The sequence below is a fragment of the Cavia porcellus genome, unplaced genomic scaffold (genome assembly GCF_034190915.1).
Source record: "Cavia porcellus strain 051 isolate PalLab524CR breed Dunkin Hartley unplaced genomic scaffold, mCavPor4.1 scaffold_1, whole genome shotgun sequence".
NCBI classification, from domain to species: Eukaryota; Metazoa; Chordata; class Mammalia; order Rodentia; family Caviidae; genus Cavia; species Cavia porcellus.
The window spans coordinates 53,561,606-53,580,811 of record NW_026947484.1 but is presented as its reverse complement, the minus strand read 5'-3'; positions in this window follow the sequence as shown (position 1 = coordinate 53,580,811).

Below are 19,206 nucleotides of genomic sequence, written 5' to 3'. Positions count from 1 at the left end.
CCAAAAACAAAACAGCATTGTTTCACAACTAGAGCTCTCCAGCACAAGGGAAATGTTCATGCTCTAGGCTTATATTACATTGAAAAGGAGAGCTGATGTCCTCCAGCAAGATTCCTGAAAGACATAAGTTGGCATCTTTCAGAGGAGAAAAAGAGGATGTGCTTTGATGGCAGGATGATAAAAGCATGGAGGAGAAGAGCATACCGCAGGTAAGAAAAAAAAAAAAAGTGACGGAAAAAGAGGATTAGTGAAAGGTCAAAACAATATATGAAGATATACACGTTTCTTGCACAATCATTCAATAAAAATGTCAACAAGCAGATGGTTGGCTGGCAATGCTACAATCACAGTAGGTAATTTAAGTGAAGGAAGTAGCCTAACTGAGCCCAAAATGACTATTAACATTTATTTACTGGTCTCAGTGGAATACAATACAGAAGGACAAGAGCTGGAAGTGAATAAAATTGTATCCAATTTACACTTGCATGAAAAGATAGTGGGCTCATGGTCAGAAGATATTTGTTAATTAAACTTCATTTCAATAGCTTCAATTTAGCCAGCTGGGTTTTTATTGAAAGTTAAAAAAAAAAAAAAAAAAAAACTACTATCTCATCCAACTTTCTGAAAAGCAGGATTTGCCTTTTAATGGGTAATATGCTTCCTTTTATAAAATGAAAGTCAGTGATAACCGGTGCTCTGCACACATGGAAGCACAATCAAATTAAAATGGAGACATGGCAGGCACAGCCCCTGTACTCACAAACATGACATCCACCTGGAAGAAATACCTGACAAAGGGGAGGTGACTGCAGACAGGTCATAGGCCTGCATCGCACTAGGGAGGTGACTGCAAATGGGTCACAGGCCTGCATGGCACTGGAGCCTCATCAGTTTGCAACACAAGGGTATGGACTTCATTGTTTTCCAATCAGCTTGTTAACAAAAGAAATACAAAGGCCAGTGAATACATGAAAAAAAAAAAAACTCAGCATCACTAATGATCAGGAAAGTGTAAATTAAAACTAACATGAGATGTCACTTCTACCTGTTAAAATGCCAGTTCTCAGAAAGAACAAAGGTGACTTGTGTTGTAAAGGATGTGGAGAAAGGGAACTCTTGTCCCTTATGGGTGCAAATGCCACTTAATTCAAACATGATGAACATTGATATAAAAGCTCCCCCAAAATTAAAACTGGAACCATTATATGTTCCACCAACCTACTTCTGGGTACATGGCCAAAGGACATGAAACCAAGATGTTTAAGTGGTGTCCTCCCAACTGTGTTTATTGCAGCATTTTTCACAATAGCCAAGCAAATGCAAGCAATTGAAGTGTCTATCAAGAAATGAATGGAGGAGTTGGCGAGTAGTACATGCCTATAATTCAGCACCTCAAGAGGCTGAGGTAGGAGGATCATGAGTTCAAGGCTATCCTGAGCAGTTCAGTGGGACTGACTCAAAAAAAAAAAAAAAAAAAAAAAAAAAAAAAGATAATAAGAAGGACGTGGGCTGGGGAAGTAGCTCAGTGGTCCAGGGTTTGTCTAGCAGGCACAAAGCCCTGTCCTCAATCCCTGAGTTCAAAGACTTTGTACCACAAAATAACACATAAACAAACAAACAAACAGCAACAAACCCCAGATGAATAAAGAAAAGATGATAAACATACTAAAATACCTGTCAACCTTAATGAATAAAATTCTGTCATTTGCAGCAAGATGGATGGAACTTATGCTAAGTGAAGTAATCCAGGCACCAAAAATAGGGTGTAATGTCATCAATGAAATAAGCCAGGTGCTAAAGGAAAGAAATACCATGTGATCTCACTGATACTTGGAATCTAAAAACACTGAGCTCATAGAAACAGTAGGAATGCTGTGCCCGGGGTGGTGTGGGGGAAGAAGAAAGATTAAGGAAAAGGAAATTGATGTCTACAGCGTTGTACCATCAGGGTTTACTAGAGAAACAGATATAACACAAGATACACAAATGTGTAACAAATGACAAGATTGGGTCACGATGGTCAGAAACAGACTCGAATGAGAAAGCATGTAGAGTCTATAACAAAGGCTGACGAGTGCCAGGCAGAAGCTGAAAGTCCGCACCAGGAGCCAAGAGATGAGGGCTACTCTGAAGGCGAAGGCTGGAGTACTCCAGAGATCAGCAGTCTATCCTTTCTCATTTCCCTTTTATTGTATGCAGGCTGCACACCTGGGAGAGGGGTTCCTTTCCCCCCACAGCATCTCTGTGCCCTCCTCCTCTTGCTCGGACTGAGGGTGTTTACCAAGTAAAGACCCTGACTACCTTGCTGAATCACTTAAGGCGGGGCATCACGTGGAGGTGGAAGGCTGCGGTGGAGAAAACCTAATTAGTTCATGGCCAGCAGGAAGCAGGTAAGGGAACAGTATGAGAGTGGAAGGGTGATGACCTGACAGAGACCTAAGGCAGTGCCTTCATGATCGCACAGACTCACTTAGCAGTGTGCACCCCCATCCCTGGGGGTTTCCCAAAGCCAGCCAAGGTGAAACTCTACCGGAACAGCCACAGCCGCTAAGATGAGGGTCACAGGATCTTTCTAAACTGTGTGCAGTTCAAAATATCACATTTGATAGACATACACAATTAGTATTTGTCAGTTAAGTGAGTATAAAATTTTAAAAAGAAAGACAGGTAAAATTAATGTATATGGAGAAATATTAGAAAGGCATGTCAGGTACTGTAACTCCAAAAGCAAAATAGGCAGGTGATGAAGAACGAGGTGTAATGGGGAACACTGAGCAATATAGTTCTAAAGAAAGGTTACTGAATGGGAAAATGGGTAGATAATTTGGGCAGATTGATTTAGTACTGAAAGCCTTGGATTTTCAAACCAAAGCTTTGTAATACCTTACAATCTGTTTATTTTCCCAGGCAATCTAACCCAAACTATAAGCCATTTCTAAGTCACTCAGAGACAAAAGATCCAAGCCCCAGAGCCTTGATCAAAATGTTTGAGGATTTGTCTAGGTTTTCCTAATTTTGGAGTCTTTTCCCTTGCTACTTTAAATCCTACTCAAGATTACTTTTCATTCTTTACAGGCTCATGAACACTAAGTTTGAAATCAGATTTATTGAAATAGAATGCATAGATTGTAAAATTCACTCTTTCAAATTGTACAACTCAGTAGTTCTTGGTCCATCTACAGCTGTGAGGAATCACCACTACGGAATTTTAGGATGTTTTTACCACCCTCAGGTGAAATCTTATACCTATTGTCTGCCAGTTTCCTGTTCTCAGCAGCCATGACCCCGGGAAAACGCTAGTGTGCATTTTGTCTCTGTCCCCTTGCTTCCTTTAAACATTTTCTATAAATGGAGCATAGAGTATGTGATCTTTTGTGTCTGGCTTTTCTTCCCGCAGTGTAATGTTTTCAAGGTGCATGTTATACCATGTGTCAGGACTTCCTTTATTTTGTAGTTGGATAACATCTTATTGAATGGATGTGACACAGATTTGCTTCTACATTTATCAGCTCATGGACATTTGGATTGTTTCTACTTTTTGGCTACTTAGAATGATGGTGCTGAAAGTATTAATTTATCTATTTTTTGGTCATTTATGTTTTTGAAACTATTGCATGACCTGAGGTAACAGGATCTTTATTTGAGAGCCTTGTAAGTTTCAGTTTTAACATCAACTCTGCGCTCCATTTTCATTTCAGTTCTGCATGTGTTGTGAGAGCAGCGTCCCACCTCATTCTTCAGCAAATTGATATCTAATTATTTTTTGGATCAGGTGGAATTTTCTTGTCCCTTTATATGCAAGTGTGTTTTAATGGTCACATTTACACATTTGAGTGTGTATTTATCTTGTACTAACTTTTCCTCTTAATGGGTTAGCTTAAATATCTATTTTTTGAGTGAATATTTATGGAAAACATGGATGGATTAATTTCTTGTATGTAGCTTTTGTGAAAGCTGAAAAACTGACATAAGAAATTTACATAACAAATTTGGCCTTAGCCAGGTGAGGTGCACACCTGGAATCCCACCAGGCTGAGGCAGGAGGATGGAAAGTGTGACACTGGGAGGCAGTGGGGAGACTTTGAGGTTAGAGACCTTGATTCAAGACAAAAAGAAATAGATAAAAGATTTGTGGATGTAGTACAGTGTGCAGGCCCTGTGTTTAATTCTTAGTACTGGAGGGAAAAAAGAAACATGGTTTTCTTTCCTAATTAAGAGTGTGCCCTTGTATTAATCTCTATACAGTGTTTGGTTCTTTCTTAGTTACTTTTCTCAATGCCGGGACCAAATACTCACCACCCACAAGTTGAAGTAAGAAAAATTTATTTTAGCTCACAGTTTGCAGAGGTTTCAGGTCACTATTGAATGGCCCCAGGGAAGGCAGCATGGCAGAGGGACATCACAGAGGAAAAACAGACTGCTGTGCAGCAGGGGGAGGGAGCAGCAGGACTTCCTTCTTTCCCTGTTTATTTCATCTGAAAGCTAACCCTATTCCTTGGTGTCCTCCACATGCAGGGCAGGTCTTTGCTTTTCAGTAACTCCATCACCCACACCCAGAACTGTGTTAAGTCAATCGGTGAGCTAATTCAGGATCACACGCCCATGGTCTACTACAGTGTATCCATAATCCAGCCACACACAAAAGCCCCATCTAGGAGGGCATGAGTCTTTGGAGACCATGGGAACACAAACCTGAACAGCTTCTCTGAGAAGAAATTCCCACAGAGGTGATAAGGCCTCTCAGTAGAGAGAGAGGCCTAACCTCGGAAGAGCATAATGAGGAGCCCCTGAGCTCTGCAGTGAACCCATTCAAAAGACAAAGAGGAGAGAAGCTGGCCACCTGGACCTGCCTTTCTTTCCCCTCCCTCTTCACTGATAGGAGTGAAGTAGATGCAGGGACAGAGGGAGCCCAGGGTATAGTGTGAAAGAGGACGGTGGAGAACAGGCGTTTACCCAAAGCACTTGGCTCATTCCTCGGGCAGGGTACACTGCTCCTGCAGGCTTCAGTCCTAGCAGCCAAGCCCTCTTCCCACCTCCTGAGTCACTCTCCAGAGAGAATGCAGCAGTCACCTGATCCACGGCTGGACCTCAGCTGCGGGCTCCCTCAGACCTGTGGTTGTCTCGCTGTCCTATGCACAGTCTGTCACACGGTCTCATTTCCTGCCACTCAAAGAGCAGTGACCAGCCTGAAGCTCAGATAACATTGTTGGGGAACTTTTTGTTTTGTGAGGCACTGCAGGGAAACAAATATTACTGCTGACTTTTTGATCTAAATATACTCTACATTTTGGATGAAAATTGATGGCAATTCTATTTTGGACCAAGAATTCACTTCTGGGCCCTACAACATGACATTTTTGGCTGAACTTTATATGGAACCAAAGAGAATTGTTCATTAACATTTGCAAGCTGGTTCTTTGTGTTCATGGTCTGATGAAAATGATGCAGGAGCCAGGAAATGTGCAATGGATTCCAGCTCCCCCTGACTCTGAGGGGACTTGGGCAGAGCTCTTACCTTCCTTGAACTTGTTTTTCCATGGGTAAAGTGGGGGTAACAGTAATGGGGGTACAATGGCTTCATCCCTCAGTTCACTGTGCATCATTTTTAGAAGTCTCTCCCACAAGTGACAGGGATACAATGAAGTGCCTCATGGGAATAAATTTAGAAAATAAAAGTTTGAAACACAGGCAAGTTTCAAAGGCAGGAGTTGTTTTAAGGAATATCGCATTTGGATGTATTTGGCATAAAATACAATTCCTTTACGTTTTCAAGATGAGTCCACATTGAAAGTTATTAACGATCACATGCAATTGCAGTCATTAATTACTTTGTTAGTGACAGGGAGTGAAACCACCTTTCGGATCGCTGACTGGTCCTCTGGACCCGGGAGGGAGCCCTCGCTCGCCCACACAAACTGTCATCATAAAGATGCAGGTGTGTGAAGCACAGCTCGCAGTTATCTGTCAGAGGGTGGCATTTACTGTGGACCTGGGAGATTTCCACTGTGCTTCCTGTTTACCACAATCAGACCCGGAGTGCTTGACTGAGTTCTGCTGCTCTGCACATTGCTTTGCTGTGGTACTGGGTGGATCTTGAGACCGACCTTGGTTTTGCTGAAGGAAGAAGGGAGCAGGTAGCTCCAAGGGGTCTCAGTCCTCATACAAAGCAGCTCAGACTCCATGATGATTAAGTGGAGCTAAGCTGCATCTTCATTGGTCATTCTTAAACAAAAGACAGACTTGTGCATGGGCTCTCTTCCTGGAGATGACCTGGGAGTCTGAATTTAAAAAGAAAACAATAAAAAGCAAACAAAAATACCAAGAAAACACAAACATCCAGATGTTTTTGATAACCAGCCATGTGTCAGAATTATTGTTTTAATTAAAGATCAAAATAAAATATAGATAATGGGACACAAGGAGCTAGGTTTTCTGCCAATGGGAAGGGGACCCAGAGGTGGAGCAGAGGGCAGGGAAGGGGATGAGGAAAGAACTAAGATGCGCTGCACACGCGGACCAACCTGGGGTGAATGTTACCAGCAAGGACCGCAGAAGAGTACTAATCAAAGAATCAGGGTAAGGGTTTCGGCTTCTTACAGGCTGCTTTGGATGCAGAATCAGTGCCACTGGGGATGGGGTGCAGCTCATAGCAGAGTGTTTGCCTGGCATGTGCAAGGGCTTGGGATGGACCGCTAATCCTGCAAAAGAAAAAACAACAAACAGAAGAAAATAATAAAGATCAGAAAACACAATTCCTTATCAAACTGTCAGCCTCATTTTTGTATAGATTAATATTTTGATTTTTAAATTTCTGTAAAAAAGAAAAGACTCAGAGTAGTCTAGACAATGTTGATAAAGGTACAAAACTAGAGCTCCAACCATCCCAAATCCCATGACTTATCACACAGTTACACCAATCATGGCAAAACGGCACTGATATCAAGATATACAAACCACCAAGGTACCAATATGAAGTCCCAAAATAGACACCCACACAGCAGACATTTGATTTCTGAGAAGGATGCAAAAGCAATTAGGTGGACAAAGGATTGTACCCTCAATAAATACACTGCACTAATCAGATACTCTCATTCACATCAGCAGTATGTTTCATATCATGGGCTTCTGTCTCCCTGTCTCTGTCTCTGTCTCTGTCTCTGTCTGTATCTCTGTCTCTCTCTTTCTGTTTCTCTCTCTGTCTCTGTCTCTCTTGGAGCTGATACTGAGCATACTAACTTCTTTCTTAAGGTTGTAAACACCATGCTTGCTTGTCTATTTTCTCAGTTTTTTTTTTTTTTTTTTTTTTTTTTTTTTTTTTTTTTTTTTTTTTTACCATAACCAAGATTAACTTAGGATTTAGGCTGCACCCAGTGCTTGGACCAGTTATTAACTTACTATTTTGAGGTCTGTGGAGCACATCACACATGTCTGTCAGTGCACTAACCACATGCTGAGAACATCCAGAGGCGACCTGACCTCAACAAGCCTTAGATGTCAAAGCCTACGGTAAGATGGAAAAAGAGAAAAATCCACCCAAAACGGAACATCTAAAAGTGCAGGATACTGAAACAAATGATTTTATTCCATCTTTTTTCCCATACATGTGTCTGCACCACTATGCAGTGCACCAGTTCAGCACTTCCCATTGTATTTCTTATTTAAAAAGCAAAGCCCGCTGCCCTCACTGCTAAGGGTTCTATCACATCCCTGGGGGAAGACTCCTAGGAAATCTGAATACCAAGGAGAAACGTGAAAGGCAGCCTTTAAAACCCTCCCAGACACAGAGGGCTGGCTGTGCTGTTATACCCCACTGCTTCCTGTATGTGATAATTTTACTGCTCAGGACATTAATTAAAGGTTGTTTTCAATCTGGACCATTCTTCCATGTGTTTACAGTGGGGTGCTCCTCTATTAGTCTTATTTTGTGATGTTTTGCCCATTAAAAACAGGACAGTCTTTTTATTAACCCTTTTGCAAAACAGATCAGTGACAGAGATCTCAGTGATGTGGATTCTTGACAAACTAAATTAAGTAATATGCTGCCAAAATCTACCCACAATCTAGAGGCTTGGGGAGCTTGGTCCTCATCCACTCAGCAGGGCTGAGGTCCTCTGTTTGGAGCATGGCTCTAGGGAAAGTGATTTTTGCTTATTTTTTTTTTACCCGGGTGTGCCCTTGCTACCCCAATGATGCTTCTTCTATTCTTGGGGTAATGAGATGTACTTATCACAGTGTCTTACTGAAAACAAAACAAAACACTACCCAATAGCTAACTCTAGTTATAATTATAGGAAAAAGAGAAAAGGGCTTCTTTATAAAGTGCAAAAGTTTCAAGGGACCAATCTGATAGAGGACGGAGCCACAGGGTTTCAGAGGTGATGAGTGATTTTCCCAGCCACATAGCACCAAAAGCATCACCTGATACAGCCCTCCCTTCAAATTCCATGTTGGTTCAATGGCTGGATAATCATGGCTACTAAGTTTATCTTTAATGACAGTCACAGTAGACAGTTTATTAGCAGATTCTGTAGGCTGCAGGACTGTCATGTGCTGTTATAGTGATTGTCTGTTTTAAATATCAGAACTGTTGGTGTTTTTATTTATTTATTCATGATTTGATTCCTGCCTGTCCCACATCTCACATGCCCAGAGGCAGGCTCTTTCCCATTTCTCTTTGAATTGTGAAAGGCTGCTGTGATAGCCCTCGCCTGGGCCACGGGGTGTCACACAGGGTCCCATGGTGCTGAACAAAAAGCCATGTCTTCCTGAATCAGGCAGAGCTCTTTATGAGAGCCCGGCCTTCTTGAGGGGGCCTTTCTTGGCTGTGAGTGGCAGGCATGAATGGGGTCCTATCTGGGGCTCAGAGCCAATGAAGACCCTTCTTTGTGTATTTCCTGGCCAGGGGAATGGAGTCCCTAGAGAAATGCAAATACCCAGGGCTCTGCCTCCCCATGCAAAGTGAGAGAGCACTGTGAATAGACATAGAAAGCCCTGCCATCTGCAGTTTCTAAATTCAGTGGAGTAGACAGCATGGTCATGAGACATAGTATCTTTCATTGAGTTGTGCGGGGACAGGCTTGCATTTCACAGATGACATTATTTCCTTTGTCTAGAGAGCTCCTATGAGCCAGGGTGGATAGAGGGTAGAGAGAGAAAACTGGGGACTCAGGTGAACATTTGCAGGCTCTCTGTTTCTGATTCAACATGGTTGTGGGACTCCTGGCCTCGTGTTTCCAGCAGAACGTGGAGTTAGGTAAAGACTGCTGCTGCGGGGCTGATGCGAGGAGCCCAGACTCTCCCCAACCACCAGCTCCCCCCATCTTCCCTGGGAAATACGGTGTGCTCCCCATGTAAATAAAGCAGTGTCCTTGCCTGATGGACAGGGAGTAACCAAGTCTGATCATTGGATCCTCAGCACTGAAGCCCCTGATGGGCGCGCTCTAGCTAGGGCCCATGGTGGCTTCAATTTAAGGGCAGCGCATTTCGCAGGAACAGCCTCAGATACCTGCGGGGCCCTGGAAGCAGAAGAAGGAAGATGTGAGAGTCTCACCTACTTGCTGGTCTTTCCAGGCCATGTTCTGCCCCGACACACACTGGGAACTCTGGGTTTCTGGCCACGTCCCGCAGAAACAATCTGCAGGTCTCTGTGAGACATGTTGCTTTGGGAGGGAGGATGCCCCACACAGTAAGGATGCTAACAGCCCTGGCCTTCTCTCCCTGCTTGTGTTTCCAGAAACAGACGACAAAGGCTGACCTGCAGTCACAACCCAGAAGTTAACAGTAGATGCTGGAGGTTACATGGCCCGCTGATTCACTGTAGCTTTGATAATATCCTAACCCAAATAGCAAAGGCCCAATATGGCATCCCTTGGTGATCAGTGAGACGCAGGCCCGGCCCTGTGGACTGTGTACCTGACCACAGACATGCTCCCTGGTATGGGATTGAAATCAGCTGGCGGTGACCCTGCAAAGGCGACATGCCCCCTCCTTGCAATGAATCAGTGTTAGTGTCATCATTACTGTGTTTAATGGGAGTGGCTTAGAGGGTCTCAGATTCTGTGCCCACCCCGAATCCTCAGCTCTAGGATTCTGTTACCCGTGTGCCAGTGTTCTTAGAGCCAAAGTCCAGCATCCAGTATATTGTTGTTATAGATATAGACATAGATAAAGATATGGATGTAGATATAGGTACAGGTATCGATGCAGAGGTAGATGAAGATGTAGATGTAGATATAGATATATAGATGTAGATACAGGTATCCATGCAGACATAGATGCAATTTGTGAGTGTGTTGTTCTGCACTTCTTTCCTATAGATAGTTAGTGAGCTATTAGAGCTTGATAATGTTGCCTTAATCAACGGCCATGCAGTATTTATTCGTTTTTATACTATTGATTGAATCTGTTGTAAAATCCTGTTGCCTCTGCTACATCGAGCACCCAAATAATTTTCATCACATCCACATCTACTCCTTTGGTGTGACCTACAGGAGATTTTGGCAACCAGATCCCTGCTTTTGCCCTTGCCCCCAGGGTGTGCATCTCCTCATACTGCAGCCAGGGATGTTTTGGGAATGGAGGGCAGGGGATGGGCTCTGGCATCCCCAGAGCAGGCTCAGGCTCGCATAGTCACACTGTAAAGGCCTTCAAGACTGTGTGGCCTGGCTGGCCTGGCTTTGCCCACCCTTCTGCAGAGACCTTGATCTCTGCAGTGCACTTTGGACACAACCGGGACATTTGCGGTGTCCTATGCTTCTGCCCGGGCGGCTTTGCATACAGCTAACTGCTTGGCTAAAATCACGAGTTCTTTGAAGCTTTTGCTCAAAGCTCACCTTGTGGGTTCAGCCACCTCAGTCAGCATTGCACTCTCTCCTTCCTTGTTCCGCTGCTCTTTTCTTTTTCTGTTGCATCTGTCATCTCCTAACATTTTAATCACCATAATTAAAGTGTAAGTACTACAAGAACATGAATCTGTCTTTCACTGGATTTCACGACTTCCAATAAACACTCCAGAAATATTCATTTCTGGGGATTATGGAGCACTCTAATTTGAATTGAATACATAAATGTTTATCATGTAACAAAACCTATGCATTCTGAATGTGTTAGGATTCGCAAGCCATCAGTACTTGCTTAGAGTTTAGTGGCAAAAAACACAGTTAGTGAGTGAATGCAGGGAAACAACAGAATGAAATAAGTAACAATGGAAAACATCACTGGAGTATGGAGAGACATTTGCCACATTTGTGTGTGAGACCTGTGCTAATGGTCAAATCGCCTGCTCTGGGATATTGTCCAACTTTCCTCTATAAAGCAATTCCTCAGCTGTAGCTCGGCTCCTTGGCACTCACTGTGGTCCCCATGGCGTGCTGTGACTTTCAGGGGCTCCACATGTGGAAACTGAACAACTGCTATTGGGTTGTGTGGTGGTTTTTGAGGATATTCACCTATATTCCGGTGAACTATTTCTCACTGTAATTTTCTAAGTGCAGGTTGGGTCTTCTTTAAGATGTTCTTCTGCTTTTGTCTTTCAAACACCAACCTGTTGCTTGTAGGTGACTTTATAAATACAGAGGCATGTTCTAAGAGACTCCACTAAGGTGCTGCTCGGTGCTACAGCTGCTAACCCAGTGTTCAATTTTCTTTCCTTCTTCTTTTCTTTTTCATTTCAGTCCACCACAAAGACCCTTCTCTCACTGTAAGATGAAATTCTTCAGTAGTTGCTCAGAGTGGTAGAAGTGCATCGTAATGGAATGTTTGTTTTCTCACCATGGAGTCGATTGACCATGGGTACTGTATCGCTCTCTCCTTCAATTCTATGGACATTTTCCCTGCAATCCTTAGATGATAGGCATGCCCTAATATTTGTAGGAGACCTAAAGATGAATAAAACAACACTCTCATTTCAAAAGTTCATAGTTATGGACAGTGTCAGAGTCAATATAACGAAATCCACTGTGCCAGCTGTGTGTGCGTGTGCATGTGTGTCTTTTAAAATATACTCTTCATTTTAGAAGCGATTTACATTTAGTTGTGAAAATCATTAAGAAACTTTCAATATGTCCTAAGCCATTTCCTTGATCTTTAATGTCTTGCCTTCTACCTCCAAGGTACATCCCAGCCTAATTGCTTCATTCTGGTGGCACAAATTATTCATGAACTAATATTGATTCATTAGTAACTGAAGTCCAGGCAGCATTCAAATTTCTTACTTTTTTAAATCTAATGCCTTTTCTTTGTTTCAGAGTCCCAACCAGGTTATAGCATCAGTCCGCATGTCTGTTTCTGGTCCTCTTAGCCAGACAGCTTCTCAGCCGCCCTTGCTTGGATGATTCTGGACTCTGACAGGACTGAAAAGCAGTGGTCAGCATTTCTTGAAGAAGTTCATCGTCTGAGATTCTTATGTCTTATTCCTTTTTACCTGAGCCTGTAGGTTTGAGGGGAGAAGGCTTCAAAGGTGAGGTATCCTGGTCATCACAATACATCAGGCATGCATGCTGTCCATGGCACCTGTAGTTTCTACTTCATGGTTTGGGTCAGTCATGGGATTAAATATTTTGGTTTAAGAGCAGTAAGTCTAAGGCTCACACATACAAGACAGGAGTGATGAAGCATTTTATGGATTTACAGATTTCTAAAATAAAAGCTATTTTAGGCTAGGATTGGAGTGTACATACACTATTTTAAAAGTTGGAAAACAGATTAGATAAAAAGTGAATGAAGTTATGTATAATTAACATCAGATAATCACTGTATCAATTGACAATCTTTAGTTATTTTTGTATATTTCTCTATATATTTATCTATATATCTATATAAATCTTTTTTTTTGTCTTTTTTGTTTTTATTGGTACCAGGGATTGAACTCACGACTGCCTGCTTGCAAGGCAGGCGCTTATGCTGCTGAGCTAAATCCCCAGCCCCTATAAATCTTCATTTTCCTTTATATATTTTATAATAGGTATAATGGGGTTTTATAATAGGTATATTATCATGTAATTTTCATATTAATTATTATTCATGGAGAGTATTACCCTGTTAGTTAAATTAGAAAATCGAGGCTGGGTTCATGGAGAATTCTAGTTAGGGAATTTATAATTTGTTTATTAATTCTTTGATAAATATATTTGATGAATATTCTTAGTAATTTTGACTGCGTTTTAAATTATTATATCTCATTAGAGATAGCATAGAACTCATAAGCATCCATATTTAGATTTGAGCTGCAATATATGGTTCAAAATCACCAAATTCATTGTTTCCCTGTCTTCTCTTTATGAAAACTAAGGTAATCAGGCTGGCTCCTCTAGAGGCCTAGAACTTGACACGAAGTTCTCTTCCTTTAGAATCCTTTGGCTCTGTGCTAGTTGGCTACTTTCAGAAGTTTCTTTAAATGAAGTATAATATTTTAATCTTACACATATGAAAATGAGGGTCATGTGCATTTGTTAATGGGGGTGACACCAGCTTAAAGCAGAATCCTGCAGAAGTTAATCAAAATTTAAAGCCCTTGGACATTAGATAAATGGTGGAGATCACATTTCAATCAAACTGTTCAGTATAATTTACCTAGGGAAAAGCAAAACACCTTTAGGTGGTGTGATCCTATACAAGCTGAATAGTCCTGGAATACAAAGTAACAGAGTCAGGAAACCCTGTTCAACACTTCCAATCCGCTCTGGCGGGCTTTGGAGCAATGAAGTGATTCCCGCTAGAGTTAAACTTACTTTGCTATGAACTGCTACTGCAGTGAGATTCATTTTAGCCCTGCTATTGATTTAGGAAATAGAGATTTGGGTGGGCTCCAGAGGAGATGAAAAACAGTAACAAGATGACTGGAAGACTGACTGGGAGTACTGAGCTCCTCCCGGCTCTGGAGTTTGGTACAGTGTGAGGACAGCCCACAGGTCAGTTTCTAATGATATACAGGAGACTACGGTAGGATTCACTGTGGTAACTGATTCAGCTTCCACCAAGGAAAAGTCCTTCTTTACAGGGTATGAACTGGCTTTGGCTCTGGACACAATCTCTGAAAGAGCTTATTTTTTATTTTTTTATTTATTTATTTATTTATTATTATTATTTTTTTTTATTAACCAAGCTTCAGGGAGCACCCTAGTCAGGGGAGGAAAAAGGAATTTGTAGAAAGGAACCTCGTGTGGACAGGCAGTGATTTCTGCCTCTGGCCACACAAATTCTAGTTGGTGCACAAATGACAATCAGGATACATCTGTCCATGGAAAGCAAATCTCCCTGTACTGAGGCTCACCCCACCCTGCTTAGTTCTTTATCACTGTTTCAGGGGCTGTTTAATATGGGCCGTTGTCCTTCCTGCTACACTGAGATGGAACCTGAGTCATTTGCTTCTCATCATTATGCTTCAGCCAGAATTGACTGGAGACACTTTGTTTATAAAGAGGCCTCTGTGAACCACAGAATGGTAATTGGAACTTATGGAATATAACTAAGCAGCTTGTGTGTCTATAAGGCACAATAATTTAGAAAACAAACTTTTATTTTCCCCACTACGAGAAGTTACTCCTCTGCATGTTGTAAGTTGGGGTATGTTGGGTACTTTTGGGAATTTCTTTTGGTCCCTGGATCTGTACTTCATGTCTTGAGAAGCAAGATGTAGTGACCTCAAGTCAGTGGGCTACAGAGATAAGAAAATTGGGAAGGGACTGGAGATGCGGCTCAGGGGTAGCGCATGTGCACAGCACCGGGTTCCGTCCCAGCAATGCAGAGTGCAATATTATGGTGATGAAAATACAGATTTTCTTGAAAGTCAAGGGAGCTCTTTGGTATTGGGGCAGTTGTATGATCTTTGTTTTTCTCCTCACTAGCTCCTGCCCCAACTTCCCTGTGCAAACCTCATGCGTGGACTTTAATTTTGTTTCCTTCTTCTTTCAGGTTTTTCCTTAACCTGTCCATTGGATTCTTTTTCCAAAGCAGCAAAATGTGGAGCTAAGACCTCGTGCTTTGCATCCACCAGGCACGGCTCTGTTTCTTTCTTACTTTGAGATGGTAGCAAATTTCTTAACTGCTCTGACTGAATCTCCTCAAGAAGCTAAAGTAAATAAAGCAGGATTATTGGGAAGATTTAGTACCGTAATATTTACAACAGATCCACCAGAGTTAGCACATATTAAAACAAAAACTTTTTTTTTTTTTTTTTTTTTTTTTTTTTTTTATCAGTACCAGGGATCGAACTCATGACTGCTCGCTTGTAAGGCAGGCACTTAAGCCACTGAGCTAAATCCCCAGCCCCAAAACAAAAACTTTTGAGGAAAAAAATGCCAGTTTTAAAAATTTGATCACTTTCTTCAACTGAGATGCTACTAATCTTTTATTCAATAAATATGCATTGCATGTTTTACACACAGTAGTATGTAATAGATTATCGTGGCTAGTCAGTCACGAAGATATAAAAAGGCATAACTCATGAATCCCTGGGTTTACAGTAGACTGTGTTGCACCACTGATTTAATGAGCAGGTCTAGAGGGAAAGGGCAAGTGCTACACGTTAATGAATGTGTTTATTTTAAAATGCAGTCTGACCTCAGTAACATAAAGACATGAAAAATTTCCCCCTCCCAAAGATGCTGCAGTTGTTTCACGTCCCAAACTGCAAGACCAATCATGACAAGGACTTCTCACCATCGTTTTGGAGATCTCTGTCGTTTCATGTTCCGGCCCCCCACTAACCTATTTCCCTTCCATCGTCCTCCTAGGAACACAGCGACCCTGAGGCTGCAGTCAAGAGCAGGTCCAGGCCCTGCTCTCTGTTCTGCTTCAGTTGCCCTTTGCTATATTAATGCAGTGGGTTAAACTAGCAGATCTGAGTCCTGTTGAGACATCACAGTCACAGAAGCATAGCTCAGTGACCAAAAGCGATGTAGGATGTAGTAACATCACCCCTATGATTGCTTTTGTTCCCTGCTGTGGTTTGGATCTGGACTATACCCCCAAGTTCTCATGTGCTCAGATTCTGGGTTTGTGGGGGGGCAGTGACTGGATCACACAGACAATGCATTTTTCTGGTAGGAGGTGGGGCCTGATCAGACGTGGTCACTGCAGGGATCACCTGGAAGGATCTCCTAGCTCCCTCCCTGGACCTCTCTGTGCTCTCTTTGCTTCCTGACCACCGTGGTAGGAGCAGTTTCCCTCTGCTTGGGCTCTTCTCTCATGCCCTATCTGCATTTGAGCTTTTCTACCATGGACTGAAACTTCCAAAGCCGTGAGCCAAAATAAACTCCTCCTTTAATTGTGGGTGTTGGGTATTGTGTCTTGGTGATGACGAAAGTGACTAAGACTGTCTCTTCCCAACCAGGAAAGGACATCTGTTCAACACCTCCTGTGCAGTGTGACCTCACACCCCGGCCCGTACTCCTCTTTTGTTCTCTTGCTCTCAAGTGGTGCAGCTTCTCCAGAGCTTCTGTCCATCATTCATCTCTCCACAGAATCCCCGCACAGCATTCTGCTCCTAGGCTGACTTTTCTCCACCACTTCTTTTGTCCCTTCTTAATACCCTTTAACCCAGTGGTGAAGTCCAGAGACAAAAAAAAAAAAAAAAAAAAAAAAAAAAATGCCAAGTGGCAATACCGGAACTTTCTCCAACCGGAGAAGAGCTGGATCCTAAGACTGCATGTGTGTTCATGCCTGAGCAATTTCAGATCTGCTGTTCAGCTGTCCTCTTGTGTTGGGCACACTGAAGCAGGCTGGGTCAGAGAGTGAGGGAAACCAATGAGAGTGGGAAGGACACTCAGAGGTGGTCCTTGCCAATGTCAGGCACTCTTGGGCACGTCCCAGTGACCCCGGCAACTGGATCCCCTTGACTCTACCATGCCTGTGTGAGGGCCGATCCTAGGCTCGATGATAGCAACAGGAAGCCTGTGGAAGCTGCTCATTGGTTCAGCATGGACCCAAATATACAGCTGCTTCTCCTGACGTTTGAATTCCATTGCTCTGTAAATGTCGTGTGTATGGTATCCGGGTGACTCTAACTCAGTTCCAGAGCATTACCAGCCCTCTAAGAATTTTCAGAAAACTTAGGGCTAACAGTGTTCACAGATATGTCATCTTTTAATATGTAAAGTGTACAAAACACAAGAGTGATTACTGACATTAGCACTAGTCACAGTTTGCTGTAATAATTGGCCTTGGGATTACTGTTTTGCTGTATTATAACTAGTCATCTGTGTTGATTGGCATTTAGTTATGCAAATTCTTAAAACAGAGCTGTTGGCAAGTTGGTTTTATGTTTTTAGAATAAATCACTGAGTGTTGGGAGAACTGGGCTTTTAGGGCCCAGATAAGAACTCTAGAGAACACTGGCTCTTCAGTGCGTCTCATGAATCCTTATGTGCTCTGTGTAGGTAGGAAAGTCCCACCATCTACAAATAAATAAGGGCAGGGATTTTGTTGAGCTACACCCTATCTTGGTTTTCCAGGTACTGGAGGTGGCATCATCACTGAGCTGTATCTTTTCATGCCATTTTTCAGACCCTCTGGGAGGGACAGAATTTAGAATGATAGATTGCCGCACCACTTTTAAGGGACATGTAGGTGCCAGCCTGCGTGTTTGGTTAGCAATGCCTCAGAGAACACTGTTTGTTATTATTAATTATATTATTAATTATTTCACTTTACACATGATGAAAATGATTTTACAAAATTCAGCTGAGATCTAAAGCAGTTCTAGATATAAATTGAGACTCAAAGTCGGGAAGAATGTATTTCTGAAGTAAACCTCTTTCTACAGAGCTGTGAAGTGGACTTAAAGCTTATAAATGAGTTAAAAATCATCATGTGTTTGTAAAGTTACTGTGTTGAAAACATGTGAAATGCTCTAGGAGAACCTCTCAGCCATGTGACACCAAGAAAACTCAGTTTTCAGGTAGGAAGTGCTGACATTGGTAGCCCTAGTCATCCCCAGTTGCGTCCTGAGGTTTCGCTGTGTAATTATGTTACGGCCATTACCTGTCCACAAGAGCGTCCAGCTCAGCCCTGTGCGCTCACCTCCAGGTCTCTCCCTCACAATCTTCCTGGCCTCAGGGCCTAAGTAACTGCTCATCTGCTTTATCACCGTTCCACACACCCAGCCACAGCATTTATTGTTTTATTACAGAAAATTGATATTTCCTCTGAGTTCTGGGTCTTCCAGGAAAATAAATACCATCACTGTTCTGTCTTCCCACAAGCTATGTCTGCAATTTAGATAAATTACCAGTAAGTGCACAGTGATATTTATATGAAGACCTCATGATCCAACAGGATGGGTATAATTACAGCCATCTTTAACTGAGACCCAGTTCTCCTCGGATAAAATTTCTACACATAGAATAAAAACTGCTAATTAAGATAAAAAATTATAACCACAAACCAATTTAGAGTGAGTAGTGATAGAATTTTAAGGGTAAGACTAGAGAAAAAAGTACCCAAGTACAATTTTGTACCTCTTTATTAATTGTCAGTGTTAAAAATCATTGCTTAAAATAATTCCGGCCTTGCCTTTGAGATTAGGTGAGATAATTAACTCAGATTTTTCTGAGTAAAGAGGTCAGCTTTGGAGACATAGCTGTGGTACTTCAGAACCTCTTTCTAGTTTTCCTGCTCTTTTAATCATCTCATTATGCAAATCTCTCCCCTGGCTTCTGGCTTGTCAGGAGAAGGGATCCACGCAGAGCCCTCAGCCTGCACCTTTTGACTGTGGGAAAGTGCAGAGGATGCCTTAGGGAAGTCTGCTTTCCAGAGCAGCTCCCTCAGCCCCACATTCCAGCCCTATCTTGTGACTCAGTCTCCAGGCTTGAGCCGGTACTGTTCTGAGTGTCATTAAGTGTTCAGATGTGAGCTTCATTACAGTATTAGATTTCATTTCTCATTTCAGGCAGAGTGTGGGAAGGGGCATCTCTTCACAGTGCACTTTGCCAGGAACTGCGATAGGTTTTCAGTCATAGTTCAAATTTTAGGGCCAATTTCAGGCTTCACCTATTTCTCTGAAAACTTCTCCAATAGCTCTGGCACGACTAACTTCCTTTTTCTGGATTTTTATAGGATTTATGATTTTCATTATGTATTTGGAATCCTGACACCTACTAGAGGCACTCAGTATTTAAATCCTTGAATATGGATGTGGGAGTTAAGTATTGGATGGTGACTTTTATGTTAAAAAAAATGAGATATAGTTTTGCACGTTATCAAATCCCA